The sequence below is a fragment of the Cucumis melo genome, chromosome 1, assembly GCF_025177605.1.
Source record: "Cucumis melo cultivar AY chromosome 1, USDA_Cmelo_AY_1.0, whole genome shotgun sequence".
Classification (NCBI taxonomy): domain Eukaryota; kingdom Viridiplantae; phylum Streptophyta; class Magnoliopsida; order Cucurbitales; family Cucurbitaceae; genus Cucumis; species Cucumis melo.
The window spans coordinates 32,156,384-32,180,158 of NC_066857.1; the positions used below are offsets into that span (position 1 = coordinate 32,156,384).

General features: G+C 39.5%; 1 pseudogene; it reads right to left on the bottom strand.

The window, feature by feature from the left end:
* Positions 1 to 14,305: 14,305 nt before the first annotated feature.
* LOC127150137 (ATP synthase subunit a-like) lies at positions 14,306 to 15,689 on the bottom strand (annotated as a pseudogene).
* Positions 15,690 to 23,775: the final 8,086 nt, after the last annotated feature.

Here is a 23,775-nt window from a genome sequence, read left to right on the forward strand (position 1 = left end):
AGTCAAAGAAAAAAGAAATAGTTTATACTATATTCACATCAGTGATTAGTGATCTTTGTTGCATGTTTTATATGTTTCACCGATCGATAATCTATTAGATTGTTGTCGTAGAAATATCGATAAAAATTTAATTCTACAAAATCTGAAAAAATGGATGAGATAAACGGTAGTTTGTATTATATGATGAAAACAACGGTGGAGGTGAATTGTCAAGTACATATCGATATTATTATTTTTTTTTCAAAAAAAAAAGAGAGTCACCATCAATTTAATAAGAAATATTTGTGACATTATAAGATGACTTTTTCTATAATTTTTTTTTTGTTTTCATATAATTAATAAAATATAAAATCACAAGAAGCAGCCATTGCAAAGTTGTAAGTTTTTGCCATTAAAAAGGATTTGACTTTGAAAAATAAATATAACTTTTTTCCTCTTTTTGCAATAGGCAACACAAATTAATTTTATTTCTTCATATTTTATAAAAGAATTAGAACAATATAGATAAAAACTGAAAAGTGAAAAAAAAAAAAGAAAAATTTTTTTGTGGGTATCTTTCTTTTTCAACCATTCTTACTTAAAAAGATCCATATTTGTAGTAACTTCTAAGTTTCACTTTCGATTAACTTTTCACTCTTTATTCTCTTTCTTTTTTCATTATTTTATGAAGTTAATTTACGAAAGATAGCAAAATTATTATCTAAGAGAAAATAACAATTTATACTTCTAAGTTTTGAGGTTGTATAAAATTAAAACTCCCAAATAAATAATTGTATCAATTTAAAGTTTAAACTTTCATAATAGTATCATTTACGTTATCCTAAATTAAATTGGACTAATGTCATACTGCTTATAATTTTAGTTAATTAAATGTTTAGACTTTCTCAAGAGAATAGCTTACAACTTTCTTTATGTTACCTTTATGAAAAGTATCTATGACCTAATTCTCAAACATGTGTATACTTTTTTGATTAAATGTTAATTTTACAAAATGGGTGATTAAACTAAATGTATGGATAATTTCTAAATAAAAATTTTCCTAAGAATCTAAATTTATTGATTTACTAAAGGTTAGGAGTTTAATTAATACAATTGTAAGCTCTATCCAAGATTTTTTCAAACATAATATATTGAAAGGAGTAAATTAATATACTTAAGGAAAATTCAAATTTATTGGAAGAACCTTATCATTTTGAAATTTCGATTAATTAAGGTTTGGAATCTTTTTTTTTAAGTTAATAAGTATTTTTTTTATTTGGAAATAATTGGGGAAGTTTTTATTAAACTAAAGTTGGTTGGTTAAGGGAGAAATGTGGGGACCTAGTTGGGGTTAATAAGGAAAATTTCAAGAGATTTGGAGACATAGGAGGTGGTTGGTTTTCAAATTAATTAAAGGAAATAGAAAAAGAAAAAGAAGATAATTTTCTTATATAAAGCAGCTTTGGGACCCGTGTATAAGAAAAACAAAAAAAAAGAGAGAGGAGCAATTAAAGTCCTTCTTGAAACCCTAGCCGCCGACCCACGCCACACGCCCAGCCGCGCCGGAGATTTCAAACCGAGTCAAGCCACCGCACGCCTAGGAAGAGCTACGCACGCCGCGCCGTGTCTGCAGCCGGAACTCGTCGCGCCGCTTCGATCTAAGGTAGAGCAGCCGAGCCGCGTCGCGTCGCTCCGATCAAGCGCTGAGGAGCCGCAGCCGATCCGTCAGCCAGCCGTGTCCGCAACGCCGTCGTTCACACGTCCAGCCACGTCGCGCCGCTTAGATCCGACGCAGCGCAGCCGGAACGTCCGTCAGCCAACCGTCGCGCCGTCGCACCGACTGAAGTCCAGCAGCCAACGCCTTGCGCGCCTCCAGCCGTCGAACCCGAACCCGGAACCGCTCCACGCCCGCTCGCCCGAACCCGAAACCGAACCTGCGTCCGTGCCCACACGTGCCCAGCCCTCTCCGCGTGCAAGCCGCGCCGCGCCGCCTGCACTGCAAGCCGAGCCGCGCCTCTTGGCTGTCGCAAGCCGAGACGCACGCGCAAGATCCCTGCGCCAAGCCGAGCCGAGCCGATCCCTGTTCTCTTTCCAGCCGAGCCGCCAAGCCTAATTTGGCTCCTTCCACCTAATTTTTGGTAATTAAATTAATTATTTTGGCATTACCCAGTAAGACTCAATGTTTTGGACACTAATTAATTTAATTTGGGACTAAATTAAATTATTTTCCTTAAGGGACGTCTTGGACCAAGTAACTGCTGCAGCGTGGGATTTCTTCAGTAGGGGCTCGAGCACTGCAACCTCTTTCTAGGGTAAGTCATTTCAAATGAGTCTTGAACCGTTAGTCGTTGGTGACCTAATTACGAATTTTGGCGTATTAAACAGTTAGGACCTCGTCGCTTAGAAAGCATACTGCCTCGCGGTTAGGACTCGTCAAGTAAATCTCCAGGTAAGAGATTCTACTACTAGCTCCATGTTTAGAATTATGAGATCACGTATACCTTCAATTGTGCATGTTGAGGACTAGACTGCACGATGCATGAAATCAGTGATAGTATGATGCAAATGATGGTATGGTTATATTATAGCATGTTGTTGTGATAACGAGAACTATTATGGCTGTACGACGGGTGTCGAGATGGAGAGTGTAATGATGATTTATCTGTTATGTTATATGATGACGCCATGTGTATGTATACTGCGATTAGGGTACCTGTTAGAGTCGTACCTGCATGGGTGTCCTTCGGGATCACCACCTATTTAGGACTGTGCGGTCCGACGGGACACCAGTCTAGCATGGATATAGATATGACTCGAGTGACTCGACGGGGTCCTCGCATCCCGATTGTCCTAGGTGTCCCCCGAGGCACCGAAGACCAGAGTTACGTTCCTACGGGAGCGCATGTTGCACGTGTTCGGGAACGTGCCAGAGATTGGGTATCAGTTACAGGACTCTGACAGGAAGTTAACAGGCACCTAGTGGGACTAGTAGTGGGTCCCTTACTGAGTATTTTATACTCACTCTCTTCATGTCATGTTTTCAGGTAGAGGACGAGGCAAGGGCAAAGGCAAGCTGGCGAGCGACCCGAAGTGACCGTGGCGAGCCATAGGGACTTCTGCTTCCGCTTATTCTTGTTTTTGACTTCAGTACCTGAGTTTGAGTATTCTTCATTACTTACCATCTTTTTATGTAGATAGGGCCCGAGTAGGACTTTAGAACGCATTTCATTTTTTTTGCATAACTACCTTGTTTGGATTTTCATAAATAAAATTCCTCAAACCTTATGCGTTTTACTAAATCTTATGACTTAAACCACTTGTTCTATATTTAGTAATGACTTCGATTCAGTATAAGGAGTTGGGTCGTTACAGTTGGTATCAGAGCACAGTGTTTTAGGTTCTGTAGACTGACCTACGATGTAAGTCATTGTTTTGATTTGGTTTTACTTCACCCTATGGCTATACGGTCCTTCGGCACTCGCCAGGTATGTCTAAAGCCTTGCTAATGTTAAGATTACAATTTTGCCTGAATAGACTAGACCTAGAGATAGGTGTGTTAAGTTCTCGTGGTGAAAAGTTTGTTGGTGAATTTTAGGGAGAATGCCGCCACGTAGAGGTGCACGTCGAGGAGGTGGTAGGGGAGGCAGAGGAGCCGGTCGTGGCCAGCCGGAGGCGCAACCTGCTGCACCGGCGGTCGACCCTAACGCACCGGTCACCCAGGCAGATCTCGCCGCGATGGAGCAGCGTTATCAGGACATGCTGCAAGCTGCTTTGGCGCCTTTCCTCGCCGCCCAGCAGAACCAGGCCGCCCCTATTCAGGCCCAGGCCGTCGTTCCTCCAGCCCGATGGGTCTTATAATAAGTAAGTCTATAAAAGTCAGTAATCTTGTAACTTAGATCTTGATCTTAAAGTCCTTCAATCTTGAAACTCTTCATAAGTGAAAAACTATAATGGGTCTTATAATCTTGAAAGAGTGAATTTTCTTAGAATTGGCTCTCTTATGCAAGTAATAGTGACAAACATCCTATACTTTGCAATGTAGTCTTACTCAGATGGACGATACTTGGACTTCGATAAAGAAAGCTAGTCTCCCCTATATATTAAATTAGGGGAGACTACCCAATATGGTCTTTGATAAAAATAGGAAAACTCCTGTTAAATTCATTTTACGAGCAAAACTAATGATTATTAGATATCTTACAACTTAGTCACTTCCAAAATAAAGATTTTGACTTGTTAGTTGAATAATCCTCTTGTTCTCTATTTCAACGTCTCATGCACAACATATTTTAATTCCTCTTCTCATGAATAAGAGATGGAGATTTGAAATCCAACCTTAATTTGATGTCAAAGTCTTCAATAATATCATATATTTTCTTTCATGTTAGACAAATAGGGAGGATAAATATAATATTGAAAAAGCATTTAAACCAATAATCCATTTTATTTTGGAGAATAGAACACATGCGACTGTCAAGATGTCATCCAATTCAACAAGACATTAAAAGGTGTGCCTGTTATAAAGGTCTTGCCCTATTCCAATAGAAAATAATCTCCGATTTCTCTTGCAGTCTTAGGTAGTTCTTTTTTCCAATTGAGATGCTCCAAATTTTGCAAGAAGGGAGAAACCAACTCATCAGATTGAATTGCACTACTAAAGACGATAGGGTCAAATGCTTTGTTGTCATTTCTTTGCTTCATTTATTTGACTTTTCCTCTTCATAGATCACCTGTTTAAATGATGGTAGTGACACATGGCTGATAATGCTCTACCCCGAGCTGACCTCATGCACTTCATCTTTTCATTTAGTGGGATTGCTTTTAATGATGCTAACTTCTACTTCTGCATCCTTTGTAATCCTTTCTCTTTTAAAATTCGCTTACAAGTCTTTCTCTCATTGTCATAATGTAAAGGGTATTTTATAGTAGTATGTAGCATTCATAACACTTATAAAACACTAGTGACATTAATATCCTTACTCAATCAACTGAAGGTTGCCCCTGATCGACTATCTTTACATCTTTAGGCATATTCCTTAAAAGTGTCCAATGCCTCATTTTTTGTAAACTGGAGATTAAAACGGTATTAAGCCAAATTAATAATTTCCTTGTGCTATTTCAAGACTTGTGCACTTGAGAGATATCCAACTACATGTACCAATGAGTAACTGAGCCAATTAGCCTATCTTTTTATGAACAACTAATTGGCGCACTAGAACATCTCAACTAGGTTGACACCTTCGTAGCACCCTCATCATACCTCATACCTAATAAAGAATACATTCCTTATCACGAGATCACATAGTATTAAATTAGGTGTTCTTGAAAGTGGAGAAAAAATTTGTCATCCTGGAAGTGGACCGACATCCTTCAGTCGTACATGATGAAATGACTGTTAAGGTAGTCGCCCCCATTATACTTTCCAAATTTTGGCATCTTCAACTTGGGTGGAGTAACGAATGACATCTAAGACTAGACATAGTTGTGTCACCTCAATGTCTTCATAAATGTTCTTTTCCTCTATTATACACAATCTTTCTTCTAGAAACTTTGGTATAATCTTCCTTCGAGATTTGTGTCTTCAAAGGTCTTCTTATCGATATTCTCATTTGTTGTAGAGACTAAGTCATTCAAATGGCTTGTTTATGGTGGAGCTTGACCACAATCTTGTATCAGGTATGCCGTCCAGTCTACCAATGACAAACCTAATAGCTTTTTAAAAGTAAGAGCATGTGGGTGAGGAGAAACATCATCGGGAGCTTGGTTCTAAACCAATTTCACTTGTTTGAATGCCCCTGCTACTAGTCTATCTTTAACTTAAGTGAGGGACTTTAAAACCTTTGCTACTTGTCCTTTTAACACTTTGACACATCCTTTCTGATTACTTGCACTTGGTTGGGGAACTCTTCCATGACTTCGACCAATAATGAATGAGGGGTGAAATCTTTTGAACTATTTGTAAAAACTTTGACTATTTTAATCTTTCTAAAGAGAGAGAATGGTAAAATTATTTGAAGTTATTTACTAGCGTGAGATTTACGCATGTGAAATTTCATCTACAATGCAACAATCATCATTCTAAAGTGAATAAAATTTACTAATATTTTCAAGAAGAAATAGTTAAATGCTATGACTAATGAGATTTTTAAACAAAATACTAGCCAACAGTTTATAACATACATACAAGTACTGTTTATAAACATATGATTGTAATGCATCATGATGAAATGACTCTTAGTGTTAGATCGTGCAAGTAAAAAGATATAATGATGGAATAAGAGCATAGTATAATACTATCCATGATATATTTTTTTTTCTAACAAAAACTTTTCCTTTTGGTGCAAACTTCCACTCTTTATTTTATAGTTGCAAAAAGTCAATAACATTAAAACATTAGTAGTTATTTATTAAATAAGACAAAAAAAAACTTAATAATAGTGTAACTTCTTATAAAGAAATCACAATTTTTAACGAGATAAAATGGAGAACAATGTGGTTATATGAGATAAAAAAAGTTAATACACAAAACTGACAAAAGTTTTACGAAACCATCTAAATTAATTATTTACTCTAAACATATAGTGATTTAAGAGCTTCTCTCTTTTGATTAATTAGTCAAATTTGTTGGCTTTGATCAAGTATGTAACGACCCAACTCCTTATACTAAGTCGAAGCCATTACTAATTTAAAAGATAAATAAAATTTGTAAAATTTAGGTAAAAATAAAACAAAACCTCAAAATTTTCATTTAAAAGCATAAACAAATGTGATTAGAGATAAGTACAAAAATAAAATCTTAACTTGGGCCCTATCTAGTTTTAAAGAAATAAAATAACAAATAAAGAATAAAATAAAATGCAAACATTAAAATCTGAACTATGACATAAAGCGGAAGCAAAAGATCCCTATGGCTCGCCACGATCACTTCTGGTCACTCGCCAGCTTGCCTTTGCTCTTATCTCTGCCTCTGACTGAAAAATAGAAATGGAAAGAGTGAGTTTAAAATACTCAGTAAGGGGCCCACTACTAGTCCTGCTAGGTGCCTGTTAACTTCCTATTAGAGTCCTGAAAAGTGGTACCCAAGAACTGGCACGTTCCCGAACACGTGCAACATGTGATCTTGGAGGAACATAACTGGTCTTCGGTGATCCTAAAGGAACACTCAGGATAAACTGGTCTGTAGTGTACCCGGAGGAAACACTGGGCTGCGAGCGATCCCGTCGAATCACTCGAATCATGTCTATGTTAATGTCAGACTGACGATCCCATCGGACTGCGGAGTCCTAAAAAGGTGGTGATCCAGAAGGACACCCATGCAGGTACGACTCTAATAGGATAAGCTAACATACACCCTAACCATAACATACACGTAACAAATCATCATCACATCATCAAGTCATACCATATCATCATGTCATATCATGTCATCATGCCATATCATATCATCATTAAATTGTCATGCCGTTATGCAATCTAATCATCAATATACATAACTAAAAATACATGCGATCTCTTAATTCCACTCGTAGGTCTAGTAGTAGAATCTCTTACCTGGAGATTAGATCAATCAAAATTTAACAGTAAAATCACGCCTTCCAAGCAGCGATGTCCTAAATAGTTATAAAAACTAAATTTAATAATTTAACCTTTAAAGAATTAAGGGTCCAAAAATCCATTTGAAGTAACTTACCCAAGATCAAGGCCTAACTCGGTTTAAACTTAGTTGGACAAATTCCCAGCTCGGCTTCCAGTTAACTATAGTCAATTTAATCCAACAATAAACTTAGTTAAGGTCAAAATAAACCTTAGCTGGGTAGACTAAACCAAATCAAGCATACCAAGGCTTACCAAGAAAAATGGGTCAAAAATAGGGTTAAAAGAAGCTTGGCAGCTCAACTGGCTTGACTGGAGGGGGAAAACCGACTGGCAGCTCAGCTGGAAGAAGGGACTGGCTAGTCGACTCAGCTAAGGACTCGCGTGTGGCTCCACTCGGGTAGACTCTAGGCACGACTCAGCAAAACAACGCGTGTGCGGCTCGACTTGACACTTGCGGGCGGTTGGAGGCACAACTCGCACACGTGGCTCGAACGGCTCAGGCGGCTGTTGTCAGGTTGACTCGGGTTACGCCTGCTGATGGTTCGTTGACAGATAAGACCAACGACGAAGACGGCGACGATGTTGCTACTGCAAGCCGAACGACTCGATTCGCTGCGAACGACTGAAGACGGAGGCGATGGCTGACGGAGCGTTGTCGTGCGTGATGTGCTCCACGTGACGGCTGACGCTTGCGCACGGTTCGACTATGGCGGCAGCGCGACTTCAAACGACGGAGGCGACACGCCTGATGAAGCCGATCAGCTCGGACTGACGGCGGTTGCGGCGACGGTGGCGGTTTGCAAGAGGGGGTGGCGACGGCGGGATTAGGGTTAGGGTTTTCTTCTTTTCTTTCCTTTTTTTTTCCAATGAAGGAGATAACACAACTTCCTATGCCATATTTAAACAAAATAATAGCATTAATTATTATTTTTCTTTTTCTTTTCCTCTTTCTCCAGACTCAACCAAATAAAACAAATTTTCTCTCCTCATTTAAAACCCACCAAATCTCCCTTTTTATCTTCTTTTTTTCCCAAATAAATCACATAATCTCTCTTCTCAACCAACCAATCATCTTTATCTTATCAAACTATATTTTCATAAATCATTACATTATTCTCACAATACAATTATTAAGTCCTTACGTCCAAAAATATCCCCAAACATACATAACCAAAACAAATTAAACATAAATTTCAACTTAACAAAAATTTGATATTTTCAATTATTCAATAGAATCAAATCTCCATAAGATAAAATCTTCAACATTTAAATAACACCCAAAATCTCAAAATTATACTTAAGATAATAAAATTAAATTCCTAAATTTTGGGGCGTTACAAAGTAAAATGTCAAATTTACTTTAAGAAAATTGAAAAAAAAAAGTGAAATCTTTTCATTATTTTCTTTGATTGATTTTTTACTTGGAAATATTTGCCTCTTTTAATATAACTTTCAAAATATTAAAACTTTATAAAAAAGATAATATGCACGTTGTTTCACACAAATAAATTGAAGAAACAAAAATGAAAGTTATAGGTTTTTTTTTACCAATTTTTTTTTTATACTTTGATCATATTTTTTAGCATTTCAAATAATCGTTCTTAAAATTTTAATTTTTAAAGCTAATGTTATTTAATTCTAACATATGTTTTCTTTAATCTATTTTCGCTTGCTCTGCAGTCCTATACATTTCCATTATCTTACCTAGCCTCGTCTTTCATATGATGAAAGCGATAGCTTTCTAGTAGTCTAGTCCAAAAAGATTTGGATGCCCGACCTAGCAATTTAATCAGATATTCTGATATAAAGTAGTCTTCCAAAACCGAGACAACAAGATAGAGAGAATCAACATATACTAATTTTGAAGGCTACCTTTATGGTTTAGTCTTCATTAGAAAAAGGAAGGTTGAGATCCTATTATTCCACATATTAGGATTACTCAATGGGTCTGGGTCTTTCACTAATGCTTTTCGTACTCATTTACTAGGAATGTTCGTTCTCTCATTTTGCCTTATCATTCTTCTACTCTATCGCTAGGCGGTGAGGCTATCCTACTTTATACTGAATTCTACTATTGAAAAGAATCTCTTTGCCCCTACCATGGAGGCTTCTGTCCCGAGAAAGATTGGTCGAGTTTTGAGTGATCACTCTTCGTACTTCTTTTGATATGAGAAATACCTGTCTCGTGAGGATAGACTTTCTCAATTGGATCTTGTCTTCCAGACTTGGTGAAGCCTATTGCAGCTTTGCACCCTAGAGTGGGATTCGAAAGAGAGAATTCTAACTCTGCCTGCCTATTCACATAGTGGAAATTTTCATGGATTTAACCTCAAACCTCTTTGAGATGGGATGGGCACTTGACCTTTCGTCTCGAGTTTCCAATTTTAGTCTCTCATCCATTACAAAAAGGAAGAAATCAAGAACCTAAATAACCTATGGAAGAAGACGAGAGAAGAAATAAAGAGCTCAATGAGAGGAGCGAAAGCAGCTCGACTATAAGGAGATGACATTTGATTATTGCTTGGATTATTCCTTATTTCTATATGAGTCTCACTGAAAGTCTCAAGGAAGAAAGATCAAGGGAGCACAAATCTGACTCTGGTATAAAGTTCTTTTCTAGTCTTTGGATAACGAGAAGGAAGAAAAAAGAAATACAAGAGGGAGTGACGAATAGGGGGAATCAACTCATTCTACTAGGGAATTAGACTGGCACGAGAAGGAAATGAATTGGGCTTAGACAGAGGGCATATACATATACAAAATTAGATGTGGGGACGATAGAATAAGATAAGCGAGAAGAGAGAGAATGCTACCCTGAACTCACTCTTACAGACATGGGGAATTCCTAGCTCATGATCCGAGAGAGAGGTATTATAAATTCAAAGGATAAGACAGATTCAAGTTTTTGGCTTTCCATTTCCTCTAGAAGAACTTTCTACTCCATTCTTCCTCTCCCCTTCACAGATCGATTTTTATGGTCACCCAATCTGCCTATCTAACGAGAAAGGAGAGCAAAGTTGCCTAAGGAGAATTGGCTTGTCAGCCTAGCCGGCCTGGAAGTGAGCTCCCTACTCGCGAAGGCCCCATTCCCATGGTTCCCCTTATTCATTTTTTTTTAAAATAGATTTTCGGTCTCTTTATTTTTATTTTGGGATCTCCTCAATATTTCTAATTTTATTTCATAGAAATTCCCCTATTTCTACTAGAGGAAACCTGCAAAGGACATAAATTTTCTGGTCTTGCACATTTAGTACATTGGCTAGCTATTGCTTTCTGTCTAAGCTAAGGGTGGAGGTAGGAGAGTAGTCCTTTTCTAGAGGAAGGAAAGGAATGAAATGAAAGGAGTAAAGACAAAAGGTAGGGGCTAAGAGGTTGATGGCTATTATGCCTCTTCCTCTTGAGAAGATTTGTCTTCTAGCTCAAAATAATCAGCTTAGGATTGCGTGGTATGTATATTTCTTATTCTTTTTTCCCCTAATCTATAACCATAGAAAAAGAATTCAAAAGCAGTTACGTGGGCCCTTTATATGTCATGAAGGCAATAGAAAGAAAGTCAAGCGGTGTCTACCCTATGGAAAAATTGTTAATTCCTTTAACTCCTATTCGAATTCGATTCTTGAAGAATGAGAGCTCTTAGTGAAATAGTGGTATGGTCTCAGTCTGACCAGGAAAATACAGCAAGTGTGAAGCTAGAGTGAGCTTTCTCTTTAGGTTGGAATCAGTACATCCTTAATATGTGAGGGGACGGTCTGGTCGTATTGCCTTCTAGTTCCTTCTTCCTTTCAACTCCTGCTTCTTTCTTCATTCACTTTTTTTGCAGCCAATTCGAGTACTTTTTCCTCTACTCCCCTATCCAGTTTCAGTCTTTTCCATATAATCTGGTCCAAGCTAGGAAATCAGCCAAGGTCCTTCTTCATCTTCATCTTTTTTTTTTTCCGTCTTCGTCAAAATAGATTATCACCTTTTTTTTCTTGGGTCAGCCAAGTGAGACTTGTGTATCAGTCCTTCGCCCTTTCTTAGCCAGCGAATACAACACCACACACTTTGAACGACTGTATGAGTGGGATCATAGGTTGACTTAGAAAGGTTTACCTTTTTTTTCAAAGGAAGAGAGAAAGAGATCGCCGATACAATAACTTGCTTTTACTAATAAAGAACTGGTAGTCAACTGAATTTTTCTCTTTCTGGCGGAGTGATCTTTTTCTAAAAAAGGAAATGGTAGCCTAGCCTAGATTTAGGCTACCCGAGCTATTCTTCCCTTCCTCTTAGTTTACAGGTTTCCTTTCGTCTTTCCAAATTGAGATTGGCTTGGTACTTTGCAATCTCAAGATATTTGGTCAAGATCTTTTACCTATTCTCGTGATAGATAAGGCATCTTTTGGCTACAGTCTTCAGCCTCGAACCAATAGAATATTTTTTCTCACGGGCATCATATTGATTTTCTTCCACAATCCTATTTTCTCAGTCTTCTTCTTAGCCCCACCTGTGATTTTCCTTCTGACTTCTCAGCCAATCCTTTTCAAATATTTTAAAATAAGGAAGTAGAATGTCCGCAAGCCATTGCAAGCCTGGGCAAGGTATCCTATTCACCTAGGACAAAGCGGAGGCATTAAGCAGCCTTGTATGAGGCAAGTTGGACTAGGGATTAGATAGTTGCAAGAGTCAAAGGGGACTTGAGATATCCCATGACATGCCTCATCTCTCCTAAGTCAGGAGTATTCCGCTATCTTACTATATCACCTTCCAAGACAAAGCATATTGGGTATTATTAGCATATACTCGATCTATTAGATATATCTTAATAGAATAGACGCATATATCAGAGTAATAACCATCTCCTTGACTAATCATTAGGAGTCAGAAAAAGGGAATAGAGAGTAGAAAAATCCCAAGGCAAAGCCAAGATGTCGTGAATAGAGATTTTAGGTAAAGTATCAGAAAAAAGAAGTCTAGATGTGGAAGATAAAAGAGAAAAAAGAATGAAAGAAGGTAGAGAGACCAAAGAGGCAAATTCTTAGGAGATTTTGAGCATAAGAAGAATGAGAAAGAAGATAGAGAATCATAGGTAAATATAAACACTTTGGCTTTGATTCCTTTCTCCTTCCTCTAACTACAATCTTCTAAATATCAAAATTAGATTCTTTGCCAGTTACCAAAGATCTATTCCTAAACGAATTGATTGAGTCTAGAAGTATGGAAATTCATGAGGTTTTGACTTTATCTAGATACCATTGAAGGATCAAATAGTTAAGAATTAATATATTCCCACTACGGAAAAGAAAACCTCATTCCATTTTGATATAATACCTTACCAGATGATACAAATATCATGATTCCTATCTCTCATTCAAATCTTTTGAATCATAGCAGATAAGTAGGAAGATTTAGTGAGGCATAGCCTTGCCAAGGATACCAATTGGAGAATCGTCTTGATTCCTTTTATAGTAATCTTCAAGAAATGGGAAGGGTAGATATATTATAGAGGATTGACTTAAAGAATGAATTCATTCTAATTCCATCTTCTTAAATTCTTTTAGCCTTGTTCATTATTTTTTGAATCTACCTATCATTTCTAATAATGGATATAATAAGATAGCCTTGCCAAGGATATCATTTCTAGATTTTTGACAGTGTCATGCCCTTCGGCCGTAATAAGGTAGGTGCGGCTTACTAAAGCAAAGGGCAGACACCAATGAGAGTATTCTCAAGTTCTGTGAGTGAGGAGAGGGGGACAAAGTAGCGAGACTAAAAGGAGAGGGTCATGTGCCTGCATTAGGAATTGAGTGCTTTACGAATTCCTTCAACAACTCAAAGCTAGTCTTCTTGAGCAGTTGAATAGCCTTCACCTATCTTAATGGAATAGTTTCCAATCTTGACAAAGAGCTCTCACTGGTCTAAGATGAGAAAAGTGAAGGAAATGGAAATCCAGACTCCTAATCAACTCAGATTGGGAAGATCATTTGCAGGACGTCACCATGAAAAAAGTAGGACCACATTCGCTTTTGATCATGACCTCATTCTTCTTTTCTATTAAGAAGAACTTTCGATACCCTTCTCTTTCGAAAATGGGTGTGTCCCTATCGAAATCTAGAATGAAGCAAAAGAATGCAAGACTTTCTATCATCAGATATTTCCAAATTCTTAGAGGAAAAACTCTCGCTTGGAAATAGCGAGAAGAGGAATGAAATAACGATACTAGAAAAGGTATTAGAATGAAAGAGAGTTTCCCACGGAGCAGTTATCTCGCTTTCTATCTTTCTTCAGAGTCTATCCTTTCATCTGCTGACATTCTGCCTGAATCTTTGGTTGAAAGAATCGACATTAAAAGGCAAACTTTCCGTCGCTTCGCTTCGTGCCTTGCTTATCCTTTTTCTATACTGCATGCTGGCCAATCATAGATAGTAGTCACTTATTTCATTCTGGCTAATTAAACTACCATGGACGTGTTCAAACTACTAAAGCTCGTAGGAATAGTTCAAGAAGCGTATGTTTGGAGTCCTTTCGCTTGAAACTCAAGGGCTCCTTCAAGAATAAGGAATAAGTCATTTCGCTTGAAACTCCTAGCGAAGTCTCTCCTTTATGTTTGGAGTCGAGTTATTTCAAAAAAGAAAGGGCTCCCACCTAATAAGGATAATTACTTTCGCTTCGCCCCTCTCTTCATCATTTGGAGTTGAGTTATTTCATAATGCACTCATACCTAAGAATAATAAGGGATAGTGACTTTCGCTCTCAAATTCTTCGATAATTCTTTGATTCTTAATTTTGAGTTGAGTTATTTCATAATGCACTCCTGAACAGTCGTTTTGCTTTGCGCCTTACGGAGCCTCGCTTTTGTTCAATTATAAATAAATAACCATTTTTGATGGAGATTTGTAGCATCATTCAAGTAAATACAGGTTGAGATCGTAGAAAGATGAGCTTGTGATATAGCTACACCTAATTCCAAACCGGTTAATGCAAGAACAATAAATAAAGGACCAGGATCTCTTATGAAATAGAGAAGATTATTCATACATAGCATAGTCCAAGCAGACCCACTTAAAATCTTTACTGAACTATGACCGGCCATGATATTAGCAAATAAATGTATTCATGAGCTTAATGCGCGAAAACAATAAGGGATTAGCTCAAGGAGTATTAAAAAAGGTGCTAATGGTAGTGAAACTCTTGCGGGTAATAAAAAACTGAAAAAATGAAGCCAATTTCTTTGAAATCCCACTATAGTAATAGCAATAAAAAGAGAAAACGAGAGACCCAAAGTAATGAGAAAATGACTTGTCAATGTGAAGCTATAAGGTATCATACCCTGGGGATTACGAAATAACAAAAAGTCAAAGTGACTGAGATGCGAGGGAAAAAACTTTTCTTTCACATTTTCGGAAAGACCACCTATCTGTTCATTTACCAAGTTCGGGACAAAATCATAAATAAGCTTTACCAAGGATTGCCAAGCATTTGGTACTGAGTTTTCTCCTCCATTTTAGTAACAAAATGAAGCAGAAGTAGGACTGAACTGAGAGTTAGCAGCATAAACAAAGATGGATTTGTGAATAAGAAATAAAAGTTTCCTATATGCATAAAAATCAATGGGAGAATGGAAAATTGCTCAAGTGGGCTGTTGGGTGTCAGAGTCAGAAACACTTTTCATTTCATCCCTGTAGTTCTGCTTCTTTCAAGAAAAATGAAGAAAGACTTGTCGAAAATCGCAGTTTGGGTTGGTCCAACCAATTAAGAAAGGCATGGGATGGACATTGCTTGAGATAAGTCAAGAATAATCTATATATATAGAGACACTTTTTTTTAAGAAGAGTTAGAGTCATAAGGTTCATTGTGAGCCCCAACGTCAGAGGAATGAGCATTTTTGGGACTAGCCCGCTTCCCATACTCGACTCAGGCTATTGTTCAGTCCTCTTGAATGTGGAATCCTTTTTTCTAGTGGAATGACAAACGAACTCATATTTCATTGAGCCTCCTTCTCTCCTTTTAGTCGAGCCCTTGTTCATCAATTCAGCTTGAATCTTGGACTCCTTTCAGTCGAGCCTCCTCTTTCAAGTCTAGTGACTTTCTTTTTCTCAAATTCTTTGAGCATTCGAACCACTCTGAAGGAATCTAAATTCCATATGAACCTGTCATTCGGACTAATTAAGCTACGTAGAACTAGTTCAGATAGAGGTGGAGTAGAAGTTGAAATTAATAAGGACAATTCAATTACTCCAAAGGAGTTCTAGTGGTCTCGACTGAATCAATGAATAAAGTCAAAGAATTCTCGAAGAATTTGAGCTTTGAATTCCACAGGTTCATATGGACAAATCAAAAGCTCCAGATGAGGTACGGAAGTAGCTCAACCATAGGAAGAGGGACGACTTTCTAATGTTCAAGATGTGAGACTGAAACCTTTTCGATCGAAATACGAATTTGAGATAAAAAAGGCCATCATTAGAGCAAACAATGCAATAGCTTCAGTTAGAGCAAAGCCCAAAATTGCATAACCAAATGATTGTTTAGCCAATGATGGATTTCGGGCCACAGAATGGATCAAAGAACTGAAGATGTTTCCAATACTAATAATAGCTCTCGTTGAAGCAATTGTAGCAGTTCCCGCACCCATTGATTTTGTACCTTCTAACATCTTAAATTCTTTGATCCTCACACTTTTTGATTGAAAAAAAGATGAAAAGACAACCATGAGGCAAGGAAGAAGAAGAAAATCAAGCTTGAAGAAGAGACAAAAGTGGAATCAACTCCAAGCCTATCAAGGCAATGAACAAGGGCTCACATTAAGCTATCACCTAGACCATACATAAGAGAAGAAAGTTTAGTCAGAAAGTGAATATAGTATTTTGACTTCTCAGACATTAGAGAGAAAGTTGGCCTCAATGAGAATAAAGTCAAAGACTTTGAGTGGAAATGACTAATTTCAGAAAGAGGTTAGAACTCAACCGCCTCAATGAACAAGGGCTTCTCATCCGTGAAAACATTCCTCTTTACCACTACGTGGGGGCTTCCAAAGGAAAAGTCAAAATATGAGATTGAACCACTATCTTTCTCGTTTTTTACTCTAAAATCAATATAGAAAAGAGGATGGGAAGAGGCTGAAAGGTAGGGTAGGCGCCAACTAGGATCAGTCCGAGGACAAAGGAAAGGGTCGAAGAAGCTTGATGAGGCATCGACTGCTCGTACAGGACACACCCTGCCTTTGAAGTCGCCCTTGGTCTTGGTGAGACCTTTGGGAAGAGGCAAAAGGTGAGACTGGAGAGGCACCCCTTTCTCTCTTACTGTATTGAGAGCAAGACCATGTGCTCGTTATTCCACTCCACTCGATATTCTACGTAGAAGGACCTCGTTATTCCACTCCACTCGATATTCCACGTAGAAGGACCTCGTTATTCCACTCCACTCGATATTCCACGTAGAAGGAGTTGAATGAAATCAAAAGTCCTTATTCTTAAAAGGCTTAAAGAACTTGAGAAATGCGACTTCTTCATTGAGGACCCCTTTTAGTGTGGAATTTCATGAGTCCTCCGGACAGGTTCATATTCCTTTTCATGACTCCTTCAGAGGTCTCGACTGAATCAATGAATAAAGGCTAAAAAAGAAGCGAAAACCTACGAAACCCACTAAATTCAAGGTTTGAATTGAAAGCCACGTAGCGAATAAAAAGGCAAAGGTTTTCAGACTACGACTGAAGACGGACGGAAGTAGCTCGCCCATAGGAAGAGGGAGTGGGATAATCAAGAAGAAAGCTCCTTCGTAGTATCCACTGAAAGTAGAAAATCAATGAGGCCTCCGCTCAAATTCTTTGAGCCTACATATTCCCACTTAGCATTCGGACCTCTTTGATCCACTAAAGAAAAGAGGGAACTAAAACTTCTGTCCGACTATCCACTTTAGGTCCAAGAAATTAGATGGAATAAATCAGTCCAAGGTGGAGTAGGAGTTGAGAAGAATGATCGAAGGAGTTCTATAGGGGAAAAAAGCAATGTTTTCACAGATTCAAAGGAGAGGCTTTGCAAGACACATGAAATGAGAAAGATCATCTTTCGGTCAGTCTTCTTTCTCATTCCTTATGTTGTTTCATGAGAGTACTCAAAGCATCATCATTCAGACATCTTTCTGTTAGTCTTCTATCTTTCTCTTTCCCGCTCCATCTTTCGCTTCTCTTTCTCTTTCATTCTCTCTTTCTCTGTCTGCTTTTCCCGTCCTACGGCATCAAAATAGAATATGATCCTTCCACTACCTTGTTCATTGATGTCTTTGATTTCGACTTTTATGAGGGATTATAGTTTAATTGGTTGAAATGTACTGCTCATAACGGTGATATTGTAGGTTCGAGCCCTACTAAGCCTACGACCCCTTATCTGAACCCTATTTGTGACGCTTCTTCACCGCCACCCTGCAGATCTCAATGATGCGAGGTGGAACTACACAAGCTGCCCTTTGGTCATGCCTCCTACACTTACCACTCACCTATGCTCTTGCAGCATGCCCCGACAAGACTATCATAATAATACGCGAAGCAGCTGAGCGGCTCGACCAAAGAGGAATTTGCGATAAGGAAGGCGTGATTGAGACTGAGAGAAAAAGTCGATGCGAAGGTTCAAATCTTCTCTCTTCGCGAGACGACCCATGAATCTCGAGATAAGAGCGTGGGGTTGGAATGGCTTGAAGACCCTACCGCATTCCAGCCCTGGGGCCTAAAATTGTCTTTTCTCCTCTTTCACCAGTGAGTGGTAAGTTTCCTTTTTCTTTAGGTACCTCTTGGATTTTGAGTTTGTTCCAACAGCTGCCACACGTGAGATCCTAATCATCTTCCTTCCAGTTTTCTTGCCCGCTAGGGGAAGGAAAGTTCAGTGGCTTTTCCTTCTAGGATTGGAGAAGGTCAAACTCTGGGCGGGCTGCCGGGTTTCGCCTATGTTACGATTTCAGAAGATTGAACCTTGTTTGTTCAACCGAAGTCAAGGAGTTCCAAAGCAGGAGGTTATTCAATATTCAATATCGGGACCGCCTCGTCTATGTACTCTAAGCCACTCTTCAAGATGCGTGCGCGATATGAGAAAAAAAGAGTGGGAGGAAGCAAATAATGAAAAGCTAGGGTAGAGCCTCAGAGCCGACCCAAGTGAAGATCGACACTCGATAAGGAGCTGCTTGCAAAAGGGAAAGCCATGGAGACGGCAGACTCGACAATCAGGCACACCGTGAGGCTGACTTTTATAGCAGACCGGGAGGTTACAATTCCAGTTTTCCTCTTTCAATTTTGGGAGTGAATGTAGGAAGTTCAAACGATGGATCAGGTGTGAAGATGAAAGCAAAGACGTCTTGGGGATCGATAGCGTAGCATTGTGGCCACCACAGTTCAAGCTATGTATGGCTGGCGCACAACCTACTGACTTCTTAGCCAAAAAAAAAAAAAAAAGAAAGTCAAAGCAAAGGCTAACTTTAGCATGTCGTATATTCTCTATTTGACTATTCAAGATGAAGGAAGAAAAAAAGAATAGAGTTTCTCATTTTAGTGGAATTCTCAAATTCTTTGAGCCTACATATTCCCACTTAGCGGTCAAACCTCTTTTATCGAAAAAGATGGAACTCAATTCAACTCCTTCGGAGCCTCCGAACGGGTTCGCATCCTCATCCTTTAGTAAGTATAGGTATAGAGATTCAGGCTAGAGAGACTATCTTGTCTTAATCAAAATAAAAAAGATAGGGTGAGACTGGGATTGAGGCTGAAACCTCAACAGACTAAGAGCGGAAATAGCAGCAGCCCTTATCTTTCTATCGATTCTGATTAAGAGCCCTAACTTTTCCAGATGCTTTAGCCAAGCCTACATCTCAGACTTTTCCATTTCTTTTCACAAATTCTTTGGTCCTCCCTAGCTTAATTAGGTCTGAAGGACTCTCAGAAACTACTATTGAAAAAGGAAATCGGGTAAGTAAAGGAAGTGAGAAGTTCAAGGAAAAGCTTGAGTATTTTTCAAATCATAAGAGGATATAAGAAGAAAGAAGGAAAAAAGAAGAAAGTCGTCAGTCTGGAGGACTTCTACTATGTCCAAGGTTAAGAAACTTTAAGGAAGGATCAATGAAATATGATTGATGCTTTTTTTCACATTTTCAAACCTTTATCCTTTATCAACTTAAATTCTTTGAGCCTGCTTTCCTCTTTCAAACCTACTAAAAAGATTCAAGCCGATTTTCCTTTTTCTTCTTTCTTCTTTAATTATAAGGAGCAAAGAATTTGCGAATGAGTCAGAAATCCATATGAACCTATCCTCCAGCGTGAAGCGAAACGACTATGAAGGAGCCCTTAATTTTTAGAAATAACTCCACTGAAAATTATAAGGATCAAAGAATTATCGAAGAATTTGAGAGTGGAACTCCTTACCGAATTTATGAGAGCCCTTGATTTTTAGAAATAACTCGACTCAAAATAGAGGCTCCGTAGGAGTTGAGAAGAATTTTCAAGCTCATTCCTTCCTTATTCTTTAAATTCAAAGGAGTGGAACTCAGTCAATTCCATATTCACCTCCGGACAAGTCAGAAATCCATATTCATCTTCAAGGTGCAAAGTAGCTCGACTAAGAAGGAGAGGTGAGAATAATTATCTTAGAATTTTCAAGCGAATTCCTTATTCTTCCAATTAGAAGGAGCACATTAAAGAAATAACTCGACTCAAAACGAAAGGAGAGACTCAATGTAATATGAGAATCCTTATCAAAGAATTCTCAAATTCTTTTCGAATTCCACACTAAATGGTTTGAGAAGCGACTTCACAGGTGCGAAGCAGCTCGACTCAAAATAAAAGAAGCGGTTAGGAGAAGAAAGATTCAATCTTGAACTCAAATTCTTTGAGCGTCGGACTTGCTTATATCCATATTAGCTTTCTGACTTTCAAGTTTTCCTTTCAGCGATAAGATACCCTCTTCAAAAAGCCCTTAATCATCCTCTTTGGAAGAAAGGCTATGCTATGATAGAAGAAATAGAGGCTCTAAAGAAGAAGGAGACTTGGGAACTGATCACCGCTACGTGGGCCTTAGCAAGAGGCAAAGGTAGGGTTGGCTACGGGTGGGTATATACCCTGAAAGACAAAGCTTATGGCTCTATCCAGAGGGCCAGTGTTGTGGCGAAAGGTTTCACACAAACCTATGGCATCGATTATCTCGAGGCCTTTGCTCCTGTGGCCAAATTCCATAAAATTCCATGTCATTCTCTCAGTTGCAGCTAAGAGATCTTGGTCACTGCATCAGCTCGATGTCAAAAATGTCTTTCTTCATGGAGACCTCATGGTAGGTCGATCACATTTCCTCCACTTTTCAAGCTCTGGGGGAGGAAGGGAAAGAAAGAAGGTGAAAAAAAGGAAAAAACTTCTCTCAATTGAATCACAAATTCTTTGGTCATTGGTAGCTAAATTTAAAAGAGATATTCAGTTTGGTTACGAGGAAGATGGGTTTCTAGAGAAGGAATGCTGATCATTCCGTCTTCATAAAAAGGAAAGAAGAGGAAAAGTTCTCCTAGTGTACTCAGTTTAAAACTCTCAATTCACATGTCAAATTTAGATATTAGTCAGAAAGGAAACTAGTAAGCAAGTCGAGTAAGACAGATTAAGTCGAGCGAGCTTTCGCTAATACTAATAAGTCCAAGAAAAAGTCAAAATGAGCATAGAGATGATAGACGCTTATCTATAGTGGAGCTTGGTAGTTTTCCTTAAAATCGCTACCGATTTCAGAACAGAAAGGTGGTGGTCGAGACGTGTTAATGAAATCCATCCCATGAAACTCTCGTTCATTCTTGGGGTGAATAAATAAAGAAGGTCTCGAACCGCTACGTGTGTTCGGATCAACCTCAATGAATTATGGCGTCAGGGGCTTGGTATAGATCCGTAGCCCGCTCTAGGTCTTTCACCTCCACTGGGACTAGGCATGGGGAAAAGCTCTCCCTTCCTGGTTCTTCTGTAGTTGGATTCTCCGAAACCACAAGAATCCTTAGTTAGAATGGGATTCCAATCCACTACGCGGTACCTTTTGAGATAAAGAGAAGAGTTCCTCTTTAGCACAGTACGATAAAAGTTGTAAGCTATCTTCGGGGGGAGTTCTTGTCTATCCTTGGCCTCTATGGTAGAATTAGTCGGGGGCCTGAGAGGCGGTGGTTTACCCTGTGGCAGATGTCAGCGATTCGAGTCCGCTTATCTCCAACTCTTTCACTTAGCTGATACAAAGAGAGAGAATTCAATTTTTCTGATTCGGCAGCTCGATCTATGATTTCGAATACATAGACGTTGATAAGATCCTTCCATTTAGCAGCATCGCTACGTGGAGATGGCATAGCCTTAAAGTGAAGGGTCAGGTTCAAATGAAGAAAGGCTGGCGGTGGATACCTATGCACCCAGAGACGAGGAAGGGCATAGTTAGCGACGAAATGCTTCGGAGAGTTGTCAATAAGCGTAGATCAGGAGGTCAACCTTTCAAACTGCTGCTGAATCCATGGGCAGGCAAGAGACAACCTGGCGAACTGAAATATCTTAGTAGCCAGAGGAAAAGAAAGCAAAAGTGATTCCCGTAGTAACGACGAGTGAAATGGGAGCAGCCTAAACCGTAAAAATGAGGTTATGGGAGAGCAATGCAAACGTAGTGCCGCTAGGCAAAGCGGTGGAGTGTTGCACCCTAGATGGCGAGAGTTTAGTAGCCGAAAGCATCCCTAGCTTACGCTCTGACCCGAGTAGCATGGGGCACGTGGAATCCCGTGTGAATTAGCAAGGACCACCTTGCAAGCCTCTGACGGGGCTCCTGGCTGACCTATAGTGAAGTAGTACCGTGAAGGAAAGGTGAAAAGAACCCCCATCGGGGAGTGAAATAGAAGATGAAACCATCAGTTTCCAAGTAGTGGGAGGAGACCAGGACTCTGACCGCGTACCTATTGAAGAATGTGCCGACGACTCATAGGCAGTGGCTTGGTTAAGGGAACCCACCGGAGCCATAGCGAAAGCGAGTCAGAATGGGGCAATTCTCACTGCTTATGGACCCGAACCTTTCTTCTTCAGGATGCAGCTTGGGTGAAACTAAGTGGAGGTCCGAACTGACTGATGTTGAAGAATCAGCGGATGAGTTGTGGTTAGGGGTGAAATGCCACTCAAACCAGAGCTAGCTGGTTCTCCTTGAAATGCATTGAAGCGCAGCAGTTGACTGGACATCTAGGAGTAAAGCACTGTTTCGGTGCGGGCAATGAGAGCAGTACCAAATTGAGGCAAACTCTGAATATTAGATACGATCTCAAAATCACAAGGGTCAAGGTCGGCGAGTGAGACGATGAGGGATAAGCTTCATCGTCGAGAGGGAAACAACCTGGATCACCAGCTAAGGCCCCTAAATGACTGCTCAGTGATAAAGGAGGTAGGGGTGCAAAGACAGCCAGGAGGTTTGCCTAGAAGCAACCACCCTTGAAAAAGTGCGTAATAGCTCACTAATCGAGCGCACTTGCACCAAAGATGAATTGGGCTAAGCGATCTGTTGAAGCTATGGGATGTCAAAATGCATCGATAGGGGAGCGTTCCGCCTTAGAGGGAAGCACCTGCACGAGTAGTGGTGGAAGAGGCGGAAGCGGGAATGTCGGCTTTTTTAAGGCAAACATTGGTGAGAATCCAATGCCCTGAAAATCGCTCTGTGGGGGTTCCTCTGCAAGGTTCATCCACGGAGGGTGAGTTAGGGCCTAAGATTAGGCCGAAAGGTGTAGTCGAAGGACAAGAGGTGAATATTCCAGTACTACCTCTTGTTGGTCCCGAGGGACGGAGGAGGCTAGGTTAGCAGAAAAATGGTTATCGGTTCAAGGATGCAAGGTGCCCCTATTTTTTTACGGTCAAAAAGGGTAGAGAAAATACCTCAAGCCAATGTTCGAGTACCAGGCGCTACAACGTTGAAGTCACCCATGCCATACTCCTAGGAAAAGCTCGAACGACCTTCAACAAAAGGGTACCTGTACCCGAAACTAACACAGGTAGGTAGGTAGAGAATACCTAGGGGTGCGAGGCAACTCTCTCTAAGGAACTCGACAAAATAGTCTCGTAACTTCGATAGGAGAGCCTAAGACCAAAGCCCTAGTGAACGACAGTCGTCACAATAACGATCCCCATGGAGCGGTAGCAAAATTCCTTTTTGGGTCAGTTCCGACCCACAAAAAAGGCGTATTGATTTGGACACTGTCTCGGAGAGAGGCTCG